Here is a 15,878-nt window from a genome sequence, read left to right on the forward strand (position 1 = left end):
GGTTAGGTGCCTCCTGAGGGAATCCAGGTGAAAGATAGCTGCAATTTCAATAAGGGGAGGTGGTGAGAAGGGCTTGGGCCTCTGGATAGATTCTGAAGGCTGAGTTCTTGGATTTGCTGCTGATAGATTAAATGTGTTCGAGAAAGAGATGAGTCAAGGATGACTCAAAAGGTTGTGGCTTGAACACACCTCAGAAATGACTTTGAATATAAGTACAGTAAGGCTGCCAGTCAAAAGGCACAGGCTGTCCACTTAGATTAAAACAAACAAACAAACAAAAAAACCCCAGCAATATGCTATTTTATTATAAAAGTATACAAAAAGGTTAAAACTAAAAAAGATGAAAAAAGCTGAGACAAATAACAAACAACAGTCCTCATGGCTATATTAACGCGAGCCAAAAGAGAAGTCTGTACTCTTAATCTGTCTACTCTTTCTGTAAGTTTGGCATTTGAGTCCGGTTTTCACAACGGGACTGTAGTTTCTTTAGGGACAGGGATACCACACCCTCATTTGGATCCACCCACAACCTAGAACAGTCCTCTTGTCAGTAGTGAACAGTAGGTAAAACTTGTAAATACGTTCTCCACCCACTTAACATTATTTTTCCTACATCATAAATGTTAAAGCATTTAAAAGGTCAGAGTTGGTTCTCTAACCTGACACCAAGTGGGTCGCCTGTACCATTTTCACCTATTTCCAAGTGACAAGTCAACAGGCTTTTCGGTGGAGTGAAATGCAGTGTGCCCCGCTCGCCCGCAGCTGGCCCAGGCCCGAGACCCCGCGCGGCCCCGCGAATGCAGGGGGATTCGGTCAGACTAAGTGCAGATGCATTAGGTCAAAGCCTCAGGAAGCAGACCACGCCCGGCAATCTGAGAAGTTTCTAAGAAAGGGCAAAAAGACCGAGAGCCCTGCAGCGTTGCACTGGTCACGAGCCAGCTAGCAATGCTTGGTTCCTCCGCTATCCAGACTCACCTCAAGCTCACCTGCCTGCAGCCAGCCAGGGTGGTCTGAGCGACAGCCCTGGGCACGCGCTTTGCCGCAAGGCAGCTTCCGGCTCTGCTCGGAAGTGCTCCTTTAGGAAGACAGGAAGTCCCGCCCCCGGGGGTGGGAGCTGCGACAGCTGAATCTCAGCGATCAATTATCAACTCAAGAGTCTGGGTAGCTGGAGGTGTGGTCAGCTCGCCCAAACCCAGCCAAACACTTGGCCCCTGGGCTGACCCTGCGACGCCCCCGAAACTTCGGATGACAGAAGGAAGGAACGCGCTCTTTACAGTTTACTAGTTATCACGGAAGCGAGTTACAAGTCCCGTATGAGATTCAGTTCCATATTCGTGGAGAATTTCCCACATAGGAAGCCTGTGGTGGTCATAGAAAAGAAACTAGTGTTGATACCTCAAACGCTAGGGGAAAAAAATTTAACGTGCTGAATCGTAAGGCAAAATGAAAGTAAACGCAAAAAAGAAAAAAAATAAAAATAAACGCAGTAATAGAAAAAGGAAATTCCATAGACATGTTAATTTCTAACAGTTTTTTTATATCTCAAGAGTTGTGAAGATCAAATGTTGCTGCTGCTGCTAAGTCGCTTTAGTCGTGTCCGACTCTGTGCGACCCCATAGACGGCAGCCCACCCGGCTCCTCCGGCCATGGGATATTCCAGACAAGAGTACTGGAGTGTGGTGCCATTGCCTTCTCGGAAAGATCAAATGAGATGACGGATAAATAAATGTTTCCCCCTCGCGGAGTCTGGTACATGAGTAAAGCGTATCATGTCCATAGTATAGTTATTGCTTTTAAAAGTCCTTTATTCCAACCAAAGAGAAACTGAATAACACTTCAGGGGGGTAGCCTTCAAGCTGAATGTCAAAATTAAACAATTTCAACACATAGAGATGCCCCGTATGAAGCTGTAAAAACTGCTTTTGTTGATTAATGAAAGGACATAGGCTAAGAAACCATGTTCCAAAAACAAACTTCCAGAAGCTTTGTTGTGTGAAATCATATCAGTAATCATGGAATATCGTATGTCTGACTGGCAGAGCTGAGTCCTTGGGGATCATTCTGACACTTTGCCAACCCAGGCATACTACTTCAAATAACGTATTTTCAAATGTAACATTCCACATTTAGCTTTATATTAATAGTTTCCGAGAACACATGACCTTGGACTCAACTTCATAGCTCAGGCTTGGGCCTGCTTAATTCTTATCTACACTCCACTAAGTTCTATGCTATGCCTGCTTCTTGTTTTCCCCCCTCCCCTTTTTTTTTTGAGTTAAACTCCTCCAAGTCCTCTCGTGTGTGGTTTTCCTTATTTCAGCAACTTAATAAATTTTGTTAGACTACAGGTTTGACACAAATGGCTTTATCAGATAGGCTTTATCACTGTTTATTTTGATTAAGCCTCCTGCACTCATGAAAGTTGGAGGATACCATTGACCCCAATTTAGACAAAAACTGAAGCAGAATAAAGATAAGTTATTTACTGACATTCATCTGTGTCCTGAGAAGAGCTGTGCCCTTTTTTAACTTGAGAGTTTTAAGTTGTCTTTTGCTAGAGAATGATCACAGTTTTTGAAAATTATTGGCATCCACCAAATTCAAAACAGCCCCATGGATACGAAGCATGCATATTCCTTTTCTTTGTAAAATATTTCCTGTCTCCACTGAGTTGTGACAATAGTTGCCTGGTTTTGCCTAGAATGAAAGAATGACACTTCTCTGCCTTCAGTCCCTTTCTCTAGACAGTGATCCTGTACACTGCTCCCTCAACCATGTTATCTTTTTGAAATGTTTTCTCTGCTAAATTTTCCCCTGAAAGAGATCTCTACATTCTGTCTCATTCCTCACCCTCCTCTCACTTTAATCCTTTTTAGCCTGGCCTTCTGGCTTCTCTTTTCCCTCCAGTTCTTCCACAGTTATCTTTCAAATATCAACACTAACTTCAGGTCATCAAGGTGATTTTTTAGTCCTCATATCCCTTGATTTCTCAATAGAATAGTTTGATAGGGTTACTTACCCACCTTTGCTGTAAAAATCATATTTAAAGCACTGTATCAAGAGAGCGCAAACTTAAAATATAAAATCTTTACAGTGCAATTCGAGTGTCATCAGTAAGTGCCAGTTCTGCACCAAACACTATTTTTAGACACTAGAGGTCTAGCAGAGAAAAGGAGATGCAATGTTCCAGTCCTGGAAAAAAATGTATGTCTTAATGGTATGAGGCAGATGACACATAAATAAAAAGAATAAGATAATTTCAGATTGTGTGAGGTGCAATTAAAAAAAATAGATGGTTCAGTGATAATGTTAGCAACTGAAAGTAGGAAAGTAAGGGGAGGATAACTTTCAAGGTGACATTTGAACTGACAACTGCAAGATAAGAAGGATCAAACAAGGTAAAAAAAGAAAAACTGGAAGATCCTTCTACTTCTATAGGATAACAGAAGAGGGAGGCAGGGTTGAGGGAGGGTTAAGAGGGTCATTTATGGGAAATTTCCTTGTGGTCAATGGTTAGGACTCGGTGCTTTCACTGCCGGGGCCTGGATTACATCTCGTGATGGAGAACTAAGATCTTGCAAGCTGCATGCCCCCCCCAAAAGGGGGGGGAGTCAGTTATGAGCTATTGTAGTCATTTCATCTAGGGCACAAAAGGAAATGGTGGCTTAAGCCAGAAAATGTGAAGCAGACTGGAAGACTATGGAGTCACAGCTACTGAGAAGTCATATAAAATGAGAAGACAGAACTATTCACTAGATTTCACAAAATGTCAGTGTCCTCGACAAGAACAATTTTGGTAGAATAGTGGCCTCAGAAGCAAGACTGCAGTGGAAAGGAGGTTGAGGGAGCACAATTCAATGACTATTCCAAGAAGAGAACTTCTAATTGCCTACTGATCAAACATTTTAAAGTTAATATCCTATTTCGTATCTCTACTGCATTATATCAATACTTTAATGGTTCACTTCTTGAAACCACATAGTTTCTTTCCAGTGGTTATTTTTTCCTTTTTCTTTTCTTTGTTGATGTTGTTGCTGTTGTTGACAGGGAGTGAAGTCACTTTGGAAATCTGATGACAGCTATCCACATACGTGCAAATTTTGTATATAATTTCAGGGAGTTAATTAATCCTTTGAAGATCGTTAATGGGCCCCAGAGAAGACAATGGAGTGCAGATTAAGAATGTCAACTTGCTGTTCTCTTCTTCCTTCATGGTTTCCTCATTCCATTAACTGCTCCCTCCTTGATAACTGTCCTTATGGTACATACTCTCTCAGTGACTACATCTACTTTCTTGATTTTTTTATTGGGACCATGATACCTATTTTACTTAAAAAAAAATTACTGAACTAAAGTTGATTTACAATGTTAATTTCTGTGTACACCAAAGTGATTCAGTTCTACACATATACATTCTTTTTCATATTCTTTTCCATTATGGTTCATCACAGGATATTGAACATAGTTCCCTGTGCTATACAGTAGGACTTTGTTGTTTATCAATTCTACATATAATAGTTTGCATCTGCTAATCTCAAACTCCCGATCCAGCCCTCTACCAGCTTCCCTTCTCCTTGGCAACCACAAGTCTGTCCAGTCTGTGAATGTTTCTATGCTGTAGACAAGTTCATTTGCATCATTTTAGATACCACACATGTGATATCATACAGAATTTATCTGTCTCTTTCTGACTTACTTCACTTAGTATGATAATCTATAGACCCATCCATGTTGCTGTAAATACATGGTCCATTCTTTTTTATGACTGGCAATGGCACCCCACTCAAGTACTTTTGCCTGGAAAATCCCATGGACGGAGGAGCCTGGTGGGCTGCAGTCCATGGGGTCGCTAAGAGTCGGACACGACTGAGCGCCTTCACTTTTTTTCCCTTTCATGCATTGGTGAAGGAAATGGCAACCCACTCCAGTGTTCTTGCCTGGAGAATCCCAGGGATGGGGGGAGCCTGGTGGGCTGCCGTCTATGGGGTCGCACAGAGTCGGACATGACTGAAGCGACTTGCAGCAGCAGTGTTCCATTGTGCACATATACCACATTTTCTATACCCATTAATCTGTTGATTCACACTTAGGTTGCTTCCATGTCTTGGCTATTGAAAACAGTGCTACTATGAACACTGGGTGAACGTATCTTTTTTTCTTTCTTTTTTTGGCCATGCCACAAGCCTTGTGGGATCTTAGTTCCCTGACCAGGGGTTGAACCCTGCTATGGCAGTGAAAGTGCCAAGTCCTAATCATTGCATGCCAGGAAATTCCCAACATTTAGTTTTTGAGGGACCTCTGTACTGTTTTGCAGATTGGCTACACCAATTTACAATCCCACCAAGAGTAGATGAGTTCCCCTTTCTCCACAGCTTCTCTAGCATCTATTATTTTTTGATGATGATTTTAATGATGGCCATTCTGCCCAGAGTGAGGTACCTCACTGTGGTTTTGACTTGCATTTCCCTAATAATTAGTGATGTTTCATGTACCTGCTGGGTATCTATATGCAATGACACCTACTTTAGTACAGAAGCCCCTTGGAGTTGTGGGGTAACTTAACAGAAAATAAAAATCAGTTAAACCCACTCAATAGCCATAGATTTATTTGACTTCACAGTATCTAACTGGACACCACAAGAGTTGAGGCTGTAAGTAATTGCTCATAAGGACATCCTGAAAAAGATTTTTATAAGAAAAATTAAATAAAAGGCTAGTACTTTTGCTGTAACATTTTACACTGTTCTTCCATATCTGTCTTCCTCACAGCTCTATCACAAGAAGTTAGATTTCCACTGGAAACTTCACAGTGGCAGATGTTTACCATGCAAAGTTCCCTCCAGCCTTCTTCCCACCTTCCTTCCTTTGGTACCTTCTAACGTGCAGCTTCTCATCCTAGCAAGTAGTTGTGAAGGTTAATTTTATATGTCCTCTTGGCTAGGCCATTGTACCCATATATTTCTTCTAACACCAGTCTCCATGTTGCTGTGAAGGTATGTTTTAGATGAGATCAACTGTTAAATCAGTACACATTGAGTCAAGCAGACTGCCCTCCATAATGTGGGTGAGCCTCACCCAATCAGTTGAAGAACTTATGTGATGAAGACTAAGCTCCCTCATGTGTGCACGCTAAGCTGCCTCAGTCGTTTCTGACTCTTTGCAACACTACAGTGGTAGCCCACCAGGCTCCTCTACTATGGGATTCTCCAGGCAAGAATACTGGGCTGCCATGTCCTCCTCCAGGGGATCTTCCCAACCCAGGGATCGAACCCGTGTCTCTTATGTCTTCTGCACTGGCAGGTGGGTTCTTTACCACTAGTGCCACCTGGGAAGCCCCCTCAAGGAAGAGAGAACTCTGTTTTCCCTGAAACACATGGCCATGCAACAGGGGGGAAATATCAGGGCTCTTTTCATAAAAGAATTGAGTAATGACTGTTCGGTAGATAAACAACAACATCTGCCATAGATTCAATTCAGCATCTTCTCAGATCTCTACAATGATATTACTTACAGATTATGGTTTGTCTTATTTTGTTTTAAGGTGTTTTCTGTTCCCTTAATTGTTCCTGTTTCCCCTAAATTAAGTTTTCCTGTATTTTTGCTTTGTTTTTGCTTGTTTTGTTTGGCTGCAGACTGCAGCATATGGGATCTTAGTTCCCCACCCAGGTATTGAACCTGCATACCCTGCCTGCATTGCAAGGCAGATTCTTAACTACTGGACCACCAGAAAAGTCCCTTTCTTTTTTTTTACCTTGGTCTTTTTCTGTCATACAGCAGGTATTCTATAAATATGTAGGCCTTTCTGGTTGTCCATTTATGTTTTAGACAGAATGAGGCAGGAGAAATGCTAAACATGAACTAATGGGAGCTCCGCTTACGCAGGCAGGGCTGGCTGGCTGACTAGTTAAGGGTCAATGTCACGTGAGTGGGAAGGGAGCAGCCATCCATCTTGCTCCAGGAAGGCTACCAAATGCCAGGACAGAAGAATGTAGCTCTTTGGCACCAATACCTTCCCTATTTACTCAAATTCTTCCTATAAACTTAACTTGTAGTTCTCTAAAAAGATAAACATCTGGCAGTGATGATACAGTTTGTCCACTGGAGTATAACAAAGAGGTAGTGTAGGGGGATATACCCTTCAATTTACAGACTACCGATTGTTCTCGTCCACATTTATCACTCCAGCAAGTACAGAGTTGTTCCAGTTAGTTTCCTACTACCACAATCTTAGTAGCTTAAAACAACATCTATTTATTATATAGAGTTCTGCAGAAGCCCATCACTTCTCAAGGTCTCAGCAAGGCTATGTTCCCTTCTGGAAACTCCAGCGGAGAATCTGCTTCCTTGCCGTTAGTGTCTAGGAGCTGCCTGCATTCTGTGCCTTGTGGTCCCCTTCTTCCATATTCCAAGTCAGTCCTTATCACACCACTCTGTCTTTGGTTCCAACCTCACATCTCATTCTCTGGCTCTCCTCTTCTTCCTCCTTCTTCCACTTTGAAGAAACCTGTAGTTATTGATGGGTCCACCTGAATAACTCAGGATAATCTCCCTACTTTGAGATCATCACTTAGCAACAATAATTTCCCTCCAAACTTATTTCTCCTTTGCCATATAACCTAATATATTCATCAGTTCTGGGGGTGAGGATGTGAACATCACTGGGGAGAGGGACTCTTATTCTGCCAAGCACTTCTGGTTCTCCTGAGCCTGCTGGGGTCCACAACCTCTTCTCAAAATAGCCTCAGCTCGGACCATATCCCCACGACTTTCATCAGTCAGCAGTCTTTCTGCTTTCTAAATTCCAGATTTTTTTTTTTGAAATTTATCATCCATTAATAAAGTCCTTCCATTCTCAATGTTATTTTGATATTTTAGTCTTTATATTATCTTCCTTTCCTTTCAGTATTCTCCCAAGAGGGAGAAAAGATAACCACATACTCAGTCCAGCATCTTGAAAAGGATGATTGTTCTTTTGGCACTTTCTTCTTGCTGGAAGAAAATTTAGTCTCAGTCAGTGTTGGCACCTCCTTACCTCTCATAGTTAGAGCAGCTTCTAGGAGATTTAAGAGGTGCCTGAGGGCATCCTGACTCCAGGCATCACAGACACCACTGGCAGGTTTATTGTTGAAGCCCATAATGATCCCTCAAAGCCTGGCACCTTTCTGCTGTCCTGTCACAGGAATAGAGGGGGATTGTTATCTAGTTCATCTTTGGTGAAGTATTGTTTAACTACTTGAGTACCGTCAACAACCATGGGAACTTCTGGCTTTTTGTTCCCTTCCCAGGAATCTCTCCTCTCTCCCCTGTTCTGTTTGCCCTTAAAAGTCTCTGCTCCTTTTCTCTGTGTCTCCTTCCAGTACACCTAGCCTAATCTCTTTAACAGGCTCAGGTTGTAGAAAAATTAATTCAGAAAGGGAAGTGTCTTACAAGAGACTTCTTTTAGCTTTATCACCATAATATTTTCCTGAGGCAAGAAAGCACAAAATGGCTTGAGTACCTTCCTACAACTAAAGATAAAAAAATAGAGGGAAATGGTGGTCCAGTGGTTAAGGCTCCATGATTCTTTCATTGCAGGGGGCACAGGTTTGATCCCTGGTCAGGGAACTAAGATCCCACATACCACACAACAAGGCCAAAAAAAAAAAAAAAAACCAGAGGGAGGGAAAAAACATCTTAAAAATTAGTTTGCTACTATATACTTACAGTATACAGTTGGTTTTGCTACGTTAAATCACTGAAGTGTGATTTAATCAATTAATTGTTGTTAGTTGCTAAGTCATGTCTGACTCTTCATCCCATGAGCTGCAGCACGCTAGGCTTCCCTGTCCCTCACCATCTCCTTGAGTTTGGCCAAGTTCATGTCCATTGAATCAGTGATGCCATCCAACCATCTTATCCTCTGTTGCCCTCTTCTCCTTCTGCCTTCAATCTTTCCCAGCATCAGGGTCTTTTCCAATAAATCAACTGTTCACATCAGGTGGCCAAAGCACTGGAGCTTCAGCTTCACCATCAGTCCTTCTAAAGAGTAGGCAGGGTTGATTTCCTTCAAGATTGACTGGTTTGGTCTCCCTGCTTTCCAAGGGACTCTCAAAAGTCTTCTCCAGAACCACAGTTCAGCACTCTGGCTTCTTTCTTGTCCAGCTCGCACATCCGCATATGACTACTGGAAAGACCACAGCCCTGACTATATGGACCTTTGATGGCAAAGTGATGTCTTTGCTTTTTAGCACACTGTCTAGGTTTGTTATAGCTTTCCTACCAAAAAGCAATCATCTTCTAATCTCATGGCTGCAGTCACCATTGACAGTGATTTTGGAGCCCAAGAAGAGGAACTCTGTCACTGCTTCCAACTTTTCTCCTTCTATTTGCCATGAAGTGATGGGACCGGATGACATGATGTTAGTTTTTTTAATATTGAGTTTCAAACCAGTTTTTTCACTCTTCTCCTTCACCCTCATCAAGAGGCTCTTTAGTTCCTCTTCACTTTTTGCCATTAGAGTGGTGTCATCCGCATATCTGAGATTGTTGATATTTCTCTCAGCAATCTTGATTCAAGCTTGTAATTCATCCAGCCCGGCCTTTCACATGATGTGCTCTGTGTATAAATAAACAGGGAAACAATAAATAGCCTTGTTACACTCCTTTCTCAATCCTGAACCAGTCAGTTGTTTCATACAGGGTTCTAACTCTCGCTTCTTGACTCGCATACAGGTTTCTTGGGAGACAGTTCGGACGGTCTGGTATTCCCATAAGAGTTATCCACAGTTTGTTATGATCCACAGTCAAAGGCTCTGGTGCAGTCAATGAAACAGAAGTAGATATTTTTTCTGGAATTCCCTTGCTTTCTCTATGATCCAGAAAATGTTGGCCATTTGATCTCTGGTTCCTCTGCCTTTTCTAAACTCAGCTTGAACATCTGAAAGTTGTTGGTTCATATAGTGCTGAAGCATAACTTGGAGGATTTTGAGCATAACTTTACTAGCATGGGAGATGAGCGCAACTGTGCAGAGGTTTGAAGATTCTTTCGTACTGCTCTTCTTGGGAATTGGAATGAGGATTGACCTCTTCCAGTCCTGTGGAACAATGTACCATATGACTCAGCTGAGAGTTTAACTTTCTTAGTTGGCTTGGGTTGCTGTAATAAAATACACAGATTGAGTGGATTTTACAACAGATATTTTTTTTTCTCATAGCATTTTTTTCCCCCCTCTGGACTATGAAATTCCAGAAAAACATCTACTTCTGTTTCATTGACTATGCTAAAGCCTTTCACTGTGTGGATCATAACAAACCGTGGATAACTCTGAGAGAGATGGGAATGCCAGGGGCCTGGTTTCTGGTGAGGGCTCTCTTCCCGGTTTGTGGTGGCTGCCTTCTTTCTGTGTCCTCACATGGTGTAAAGATAGAACAGGGCTCTCTTGAGTCTCTTCTTGTAAGAAAATTAATTCTATTGGATCAGGTCCCCACCCTTATGACCTCATTTAGCCTTAATTACTTACATGAAGATCCTGTCTCCAAATATAGAAATACTGAAGGTTGAGGCTTAAACATATAAATCTGAGGGGGACACAAACTTTCAGTCCATAATATTACCCAAGAGAAATGAAAATATATATCAACAGAAAAACTTGTACACAAATGTTCGTAGCAGCATTATTTATAAAAACCAAAAAGTAAAAATAACTCAAAGGTCCACCAACTGATGAACAGATAAAACAAAATATGGTATTTTCATACAATAAGCTAATTCAGACTTAAAAATGATTGAGGTTGTGATATAGTATGTATGAATCTTGAAAACATTATGCTAAGTGAAAGAAGCCAGTCAACAAAGGCGATATAGTGTATGATTCCATTTATATGAAACATTCAGAACAGGCAACTCTATAGACACAGAAAGTAGATTAGTGGCTGCCTAGTGTGGACATTGGGGCTTCCCTGGTGGCTCAGACAGTACGAATCTGCCTACAGTGTGGGAGACCTGGGTTCAGTCCCTAGGTTGGGAAGATCTGGAGGAGGGCATGCAACCCACTCCAGTATTGTTGCCTGGAGAATCCCTATGGACAAAGGAGGCTGGCAGGCTAGAGTCCATGGGGTCGCAGAGCGATGGACACTACTGAACGACGAAGCACAGCACAGAGTGGGCGTTAGGGACGGAGACAGGGAGATGGGGAGTGAATGCTAATTGTGATGGAGGTTTCTTTTAGGGGAAGCAAAAATGTTATAAAATTAGATTGTGGTGATGGTTGCTTAACCTCATGAATATACTAAAACCCACTGAATTGCATACTTTAAAAAATCTGTGATGTGTGAATCAATACAGCTGTTTCCAAAAAACAGGAGCAGCAGTGCCCAGGGGCCAGTGCTGACCCCCTTCTTTTCCTTATTCACACACTATCCCTAGGTGGTGAGCTTATTCAATCTTATGACTTCATGTCAATGGCTCACAAATCCAGCTTCCAGCCTTTCTTGATCTCCTCTCTGAACCCTATCTAAGTATGTGCCTGCAGATACCTTCTTGACATCTCTCTAGGATATCTCATAGCCATCTCTAATTCCCCTCTAAAAGTTGTTTCTCCCCTGCCTTTCTAAATCTAATTTATGATATCACTATTTATTTAATATCTTAAAAAAATCTAGCAGTCATCCTTGATTCCTCTTTTTATTAACTCTATTTTGCATGCACCAGTGATTCCTATCAGCTCCACTTTCAAAACAGTCCCCTCTTTCAAAACAGCTGACCCTCTTCATACTGTGTCCGGTGCTATCATCCTTATTTCAGCTAACATCAGCTCTCGTGGGATATTCTAACACACTCATCATAGGTCTCTTCACCTCTTCTCCTTCCCCTCTATAAACCCATCCACTACTCAGATGCCAGAACAATCTTTTATAAAGGTAAATTAAATCCAGTTACTCCCTTTCTTGAAACCTTCCACTGGCTTCCCAACTGTACTTAGATTAAAGCCCCAAATCCTTACTCAAGTGCTTTCCTACCTTAAGATCTTTGGATTTCTTTTGTTTCGATTGCTCTTCACCAGGATTGTGGTATAGGTTTTTTTTTTTTTTTTAATCACTCAGAGCTTAACTTACATCTGCTTCCTCAGAGAGGTCATCCTTGAACACTTAATGTTAAGTAGCCACCCTTGAAAAATTATCTGCTTAGAACTTTCTGATATTTCTTGCTTATTGCTTTTATGACTTTAAAAATGTTCAATATTTGAATATGTAATACAGTCCCAAGCTTCAAAAGTCAAAAGCAGTCAGTAGGTGTACAGTGAAAAGTCACTCTTGCTATTCTTTCAGTCTCTGCCCCTCAGTTCCTACCCTATCTATGCAAATACTTTTCTTTTATTCCATTCTTTTTCACACAATTGGTAACTTACTATAGTCTCTTAACAAACTTGTTTTCTTTTCCTATACCTTGGAAAGTTTAGTTGCTCAGACATGTCCAATTCTTTGTGACCCCATGGACTGTAGCTCACCAGGCTCCTCTGCCCTTGGGATTCTCCAGCTAAGAATACTGGAGTGGGTTGCCGTTTCCTTCTCCAGGGATCTTCCTGACTCAGGGATGGAATCCAGGTCTCCTGCATTGCAGGCAGATTCTTTACCATTGGAGCCACCAGGGAAACCCCCATAAGCTGGAGATCCGTCTAATTTAAGAACAAAGGGGATATATTGGGAGGATACTGGATAGCTCACACTGTAACAGGAGGGTTGGAGCACCAGGTTCAGCTTTAGGACAAAGAACCAAGATAGAACTGGAACAAGATAGAACCAAGAACTGGAACAAGACAGAACAAGAACTGGAAAAGAACCAAAACAGCAGGTGCTATTTAGTTGCTTGGTCAGATTCCTAGCAGGTGAATGAACTTCAGCAGTTTTCTCCACTCAAGAATGGAGACAGAATCCAGCTGGTTAAGATTAGGTCATGTTCAATTCAGTTCAGTCACTCAGTCATGTCTGACTCTTTGCGACCCCATGGACTGCAGCATGCCAGGCTTCCCTGTCCATCACCAACTCCTGGAGCTTGCTCAAACTCATGTCCATCAAGTTGGTGATGCCATCCAACCATCTCATCCTCTGTTGTCCCCTTCTCCTGCCTTCAATCTTTCCTAGCATCAGGGTCTTTTCCAATGAGTCATTTCTTCAAATTAGGTGGCCAAAGTATTGGGAGTTTTGGCTTCAGCATCAGTCCGTCCAATGAATACTAAGGACTGATTTCCTTTATGAGTGACTGGTTCGATCTCAATCAAATGGTCATGTATCACCTTTCAACTATAGCCAGGCAGTGGGCAGAAGGAGACAGCAACCTCCTAGGATCCTTTGGCTTCCATATTCAAAGGCAGGGTACCTTGGCTGTTTACATAATTCACCAAAAGGAAACAGGAATATGATCAGGTAGAATTAGGATAGGAGAATGGCTAATTAACAACAAAGGTGTCCCTGGTAGGAGCTTATGATTTTACACACATAACAGTATAACATGCTTCCCTGGTGACTCAGTGGTCCTAAGTCTAATCCTGCCCACAATACAGGATATGGGTCCAGTCCCTGGGTTGGGAAGATCACCTGGAGGAGAAAATGGCAACCCACTCCAGTATTCTGGCCAGGGCAATACCAAGGACAGAGAAGCCTGGCAGGCTAGAGTCCGTGGGGTCACAACGAGTCAGACATGTTTGAGCACAAAAGAGTGTTAACAGAAATAACCTAGGTTGAAAGCAGAGGCCCAGGATAATTTTCCTTTAAAGAAGATGGTACAGTATTCAAGTTGGAGAAACACTTGTTACATATCTCTTTTAAAGAAATGTTTTCCTGCTTCCCCACAGAGAAGTCAGCACCTCACTTACTATAGGAGAGCAATGGGTCTGCTGAGAGTAACAAAAAGACTTTATTGAGTCAATCATACACCATTTAGTGGCTATTTATTAACTTAATGACCATGTTTAAGCTTTGCTTTGGAGGATCTCTACCAAGTACTTGGGTAAGGCCATCCTCTGACTCATTTTTTATCTGAGTGGTGGGAGTGGCTTGTTTCATCTATTTGCATTGTTAATTAGTATAAAGACATTTTGATTTGGAACAAAAATATTGTTACGCTTTAGAGATACAGCAGATTTAATGGGTGGCAGGGGGACATTTCAGAAACAAGTATATGAGTACAAGCATGAAGGTGGGAATGTGTTTAATAGGCAAGAATGAACAGTCAGCTTAACTGAAGGGATGGTGGGAGATAAGATGAGAAACAGAATATTGGGAGCTTTGACTCTGAAACTAAAGTGTTTATCCTATAAGGAAATGACTAATGAAGAGAGGCACAAAATGAAACCAAATTAAGATTACTTTGGCAGTTGTGTGCAACATGGACTGAAAGGGGATTCCAGTAAAACAAGCTGGTAACATTAATTATCCGTATATGCTATAATACTCCAAGGCAAGAGGAAATTATTGATCTTTTGTTTGTTGCAGCATTCACTAGCTGATATTCGTCATGTAACACAGTAAACTTCTCAATCCTCCCGACGACGTCCTCATTAAATTGATAATCATAGGTGACTTGTGGCCTCAATAAATTGAGAATTTCTCCTCAATAACGGTCTTTATGGTGCTGAATCCTTAGTTCCTTCTGAACTATCAGCAATTAAATTCAAAATTTTTCTAAGCCTTGTAAGAGTGTCTAAAATTGTGCATTTTATATCTTTAGTGCTAAGTCATGTACTGAATGCTATTTTCTTTATTCATCTCTAATTCAGAGCTTTGTAAGCTTAAATGGCCAAGTTTCAAGATGCAATAAATTGAACAAACTTTAGAAAACTATACTTTCAGGACTTCCTTGTTGGTTCAGTGGTTGAGACTCCATGCTCCTACTTCAGGGGAGCACGGGTTCTATCCCTGGTAGGCGAACTAAGATCTCACATGTTGCATAGTGCAGCCAAAAAAGAAAAGAAAAAAATTACACTTCCATGTCTGTTATCAAATCACAAATGCATGTTCATAAAATGTATTAGAAAATCTGTTAGTTTGTCTCTTGGAATAGCTAGTTTGCCTTGTTTCAATAATCTTCTGCTTCCTTTCAGGTTCTTTTGGTTTTGTCTAATTCTTTGTGGTTAACTGACTTAATCTGTCAACTTCAATAAATCATTTATTTCTTGTAAAATATGGACAGCTGTTAGAATTTACTAAAGCTAAATCTCTTTACATTTTTTACTTTTCAAATATTTAACTATTCTAATTTTACACTTCATCCTATGTGACTTCACAAGTTTTGTTGAGATTTATAAATTATTTTGGCAGCTTACCATTAGTACTGCTTTGTCCATTGAGATCTAAATATCTTCCAATATTCATTATACCAATTTTCCAATCTTCAGATATATTCTTCTTTGTGTACAGTAACAAATATAGAGCAAAGGTAGCAAACTGGTTATTCTCCTAAAGCACAGAGTGCTTTATATGTGCATGCCATGGCAGGCAGTGCTGCAAATGCTTCCCAGGTATCTCTATGACAAGATGCCCATTAAACATTCTACACAATTAACTTTAACTAATGGGCTAATATCAAAATTTCTATTTCTATTGAAAATTCTAATGGGCTAAATCTTTGCTTATTACACTATTACAATATTTACCAAGAGTATTGTAAAATTCTGCCATGCAACTGTAAGGTCCAATATACTCAATCACATAAAACCTGAGGTTGCATTATTCTAAGACTTAATCAAATAATAAATCTGCAGTTAGCCAACTGGAGGTGGTGGGAGGTTAGGGAGCCAAATGCCAATTGTATTATGTCTGAGTTCATATTATTGGGTTCATCATCAGGAGTTCTTTTCTGTATTCCAACCAACAGATACCAGCATGGCAATAAAGGTTGTTGT

General features: G+C 41.1%; 1 protein-coding gene across 6 annotated transcripts in view; it reads right to left on the reverse strand.

The window, feature by feature from the left end:
* Nucleotides 1–1,088, reverse strand: part of LOC120860494 (tubulin-specific chaperone E) — a 93,438-nt gene extending 92,350 nt beyond the window's left edge. For 2 of the 6 annotated variants that reach the window (XM_040236317.1, XM_040236315.1), the window contains exon 1: nt 987–1,057. The gene's annotated coding sequence lies outside the window, so the exon portion shown is untranslated. Of the gene's footprint in view, nt 1–975 lie in introns of all 6 variants that reach the window. The other 4 variants (XM_040236314.1, XM_040236312.1, XM_040236313.1 and 1 more) reach the window with 4 other exon arrangements.
* Nucleotides 1,089–15,878: the final 14,790 nt, after the last annotated feature.

This window comes from Oryx dammah, unplaced genomic scaffold (assembly GCF_014754425.2).
Source record: "Oryx dammah isolate SB20612 unplaced genomic scaffold, SCBI_Odam_1.1 HiC_scaffold_11077, whole genome shotgun sequence".
Classification (NCBI taxonomy): domain Eukaryota; kingdom Metazoa; phylum Chordata; class Mammalia; order Artiodactyla; family Bovidae; genus Oryx; species Oryx dammah.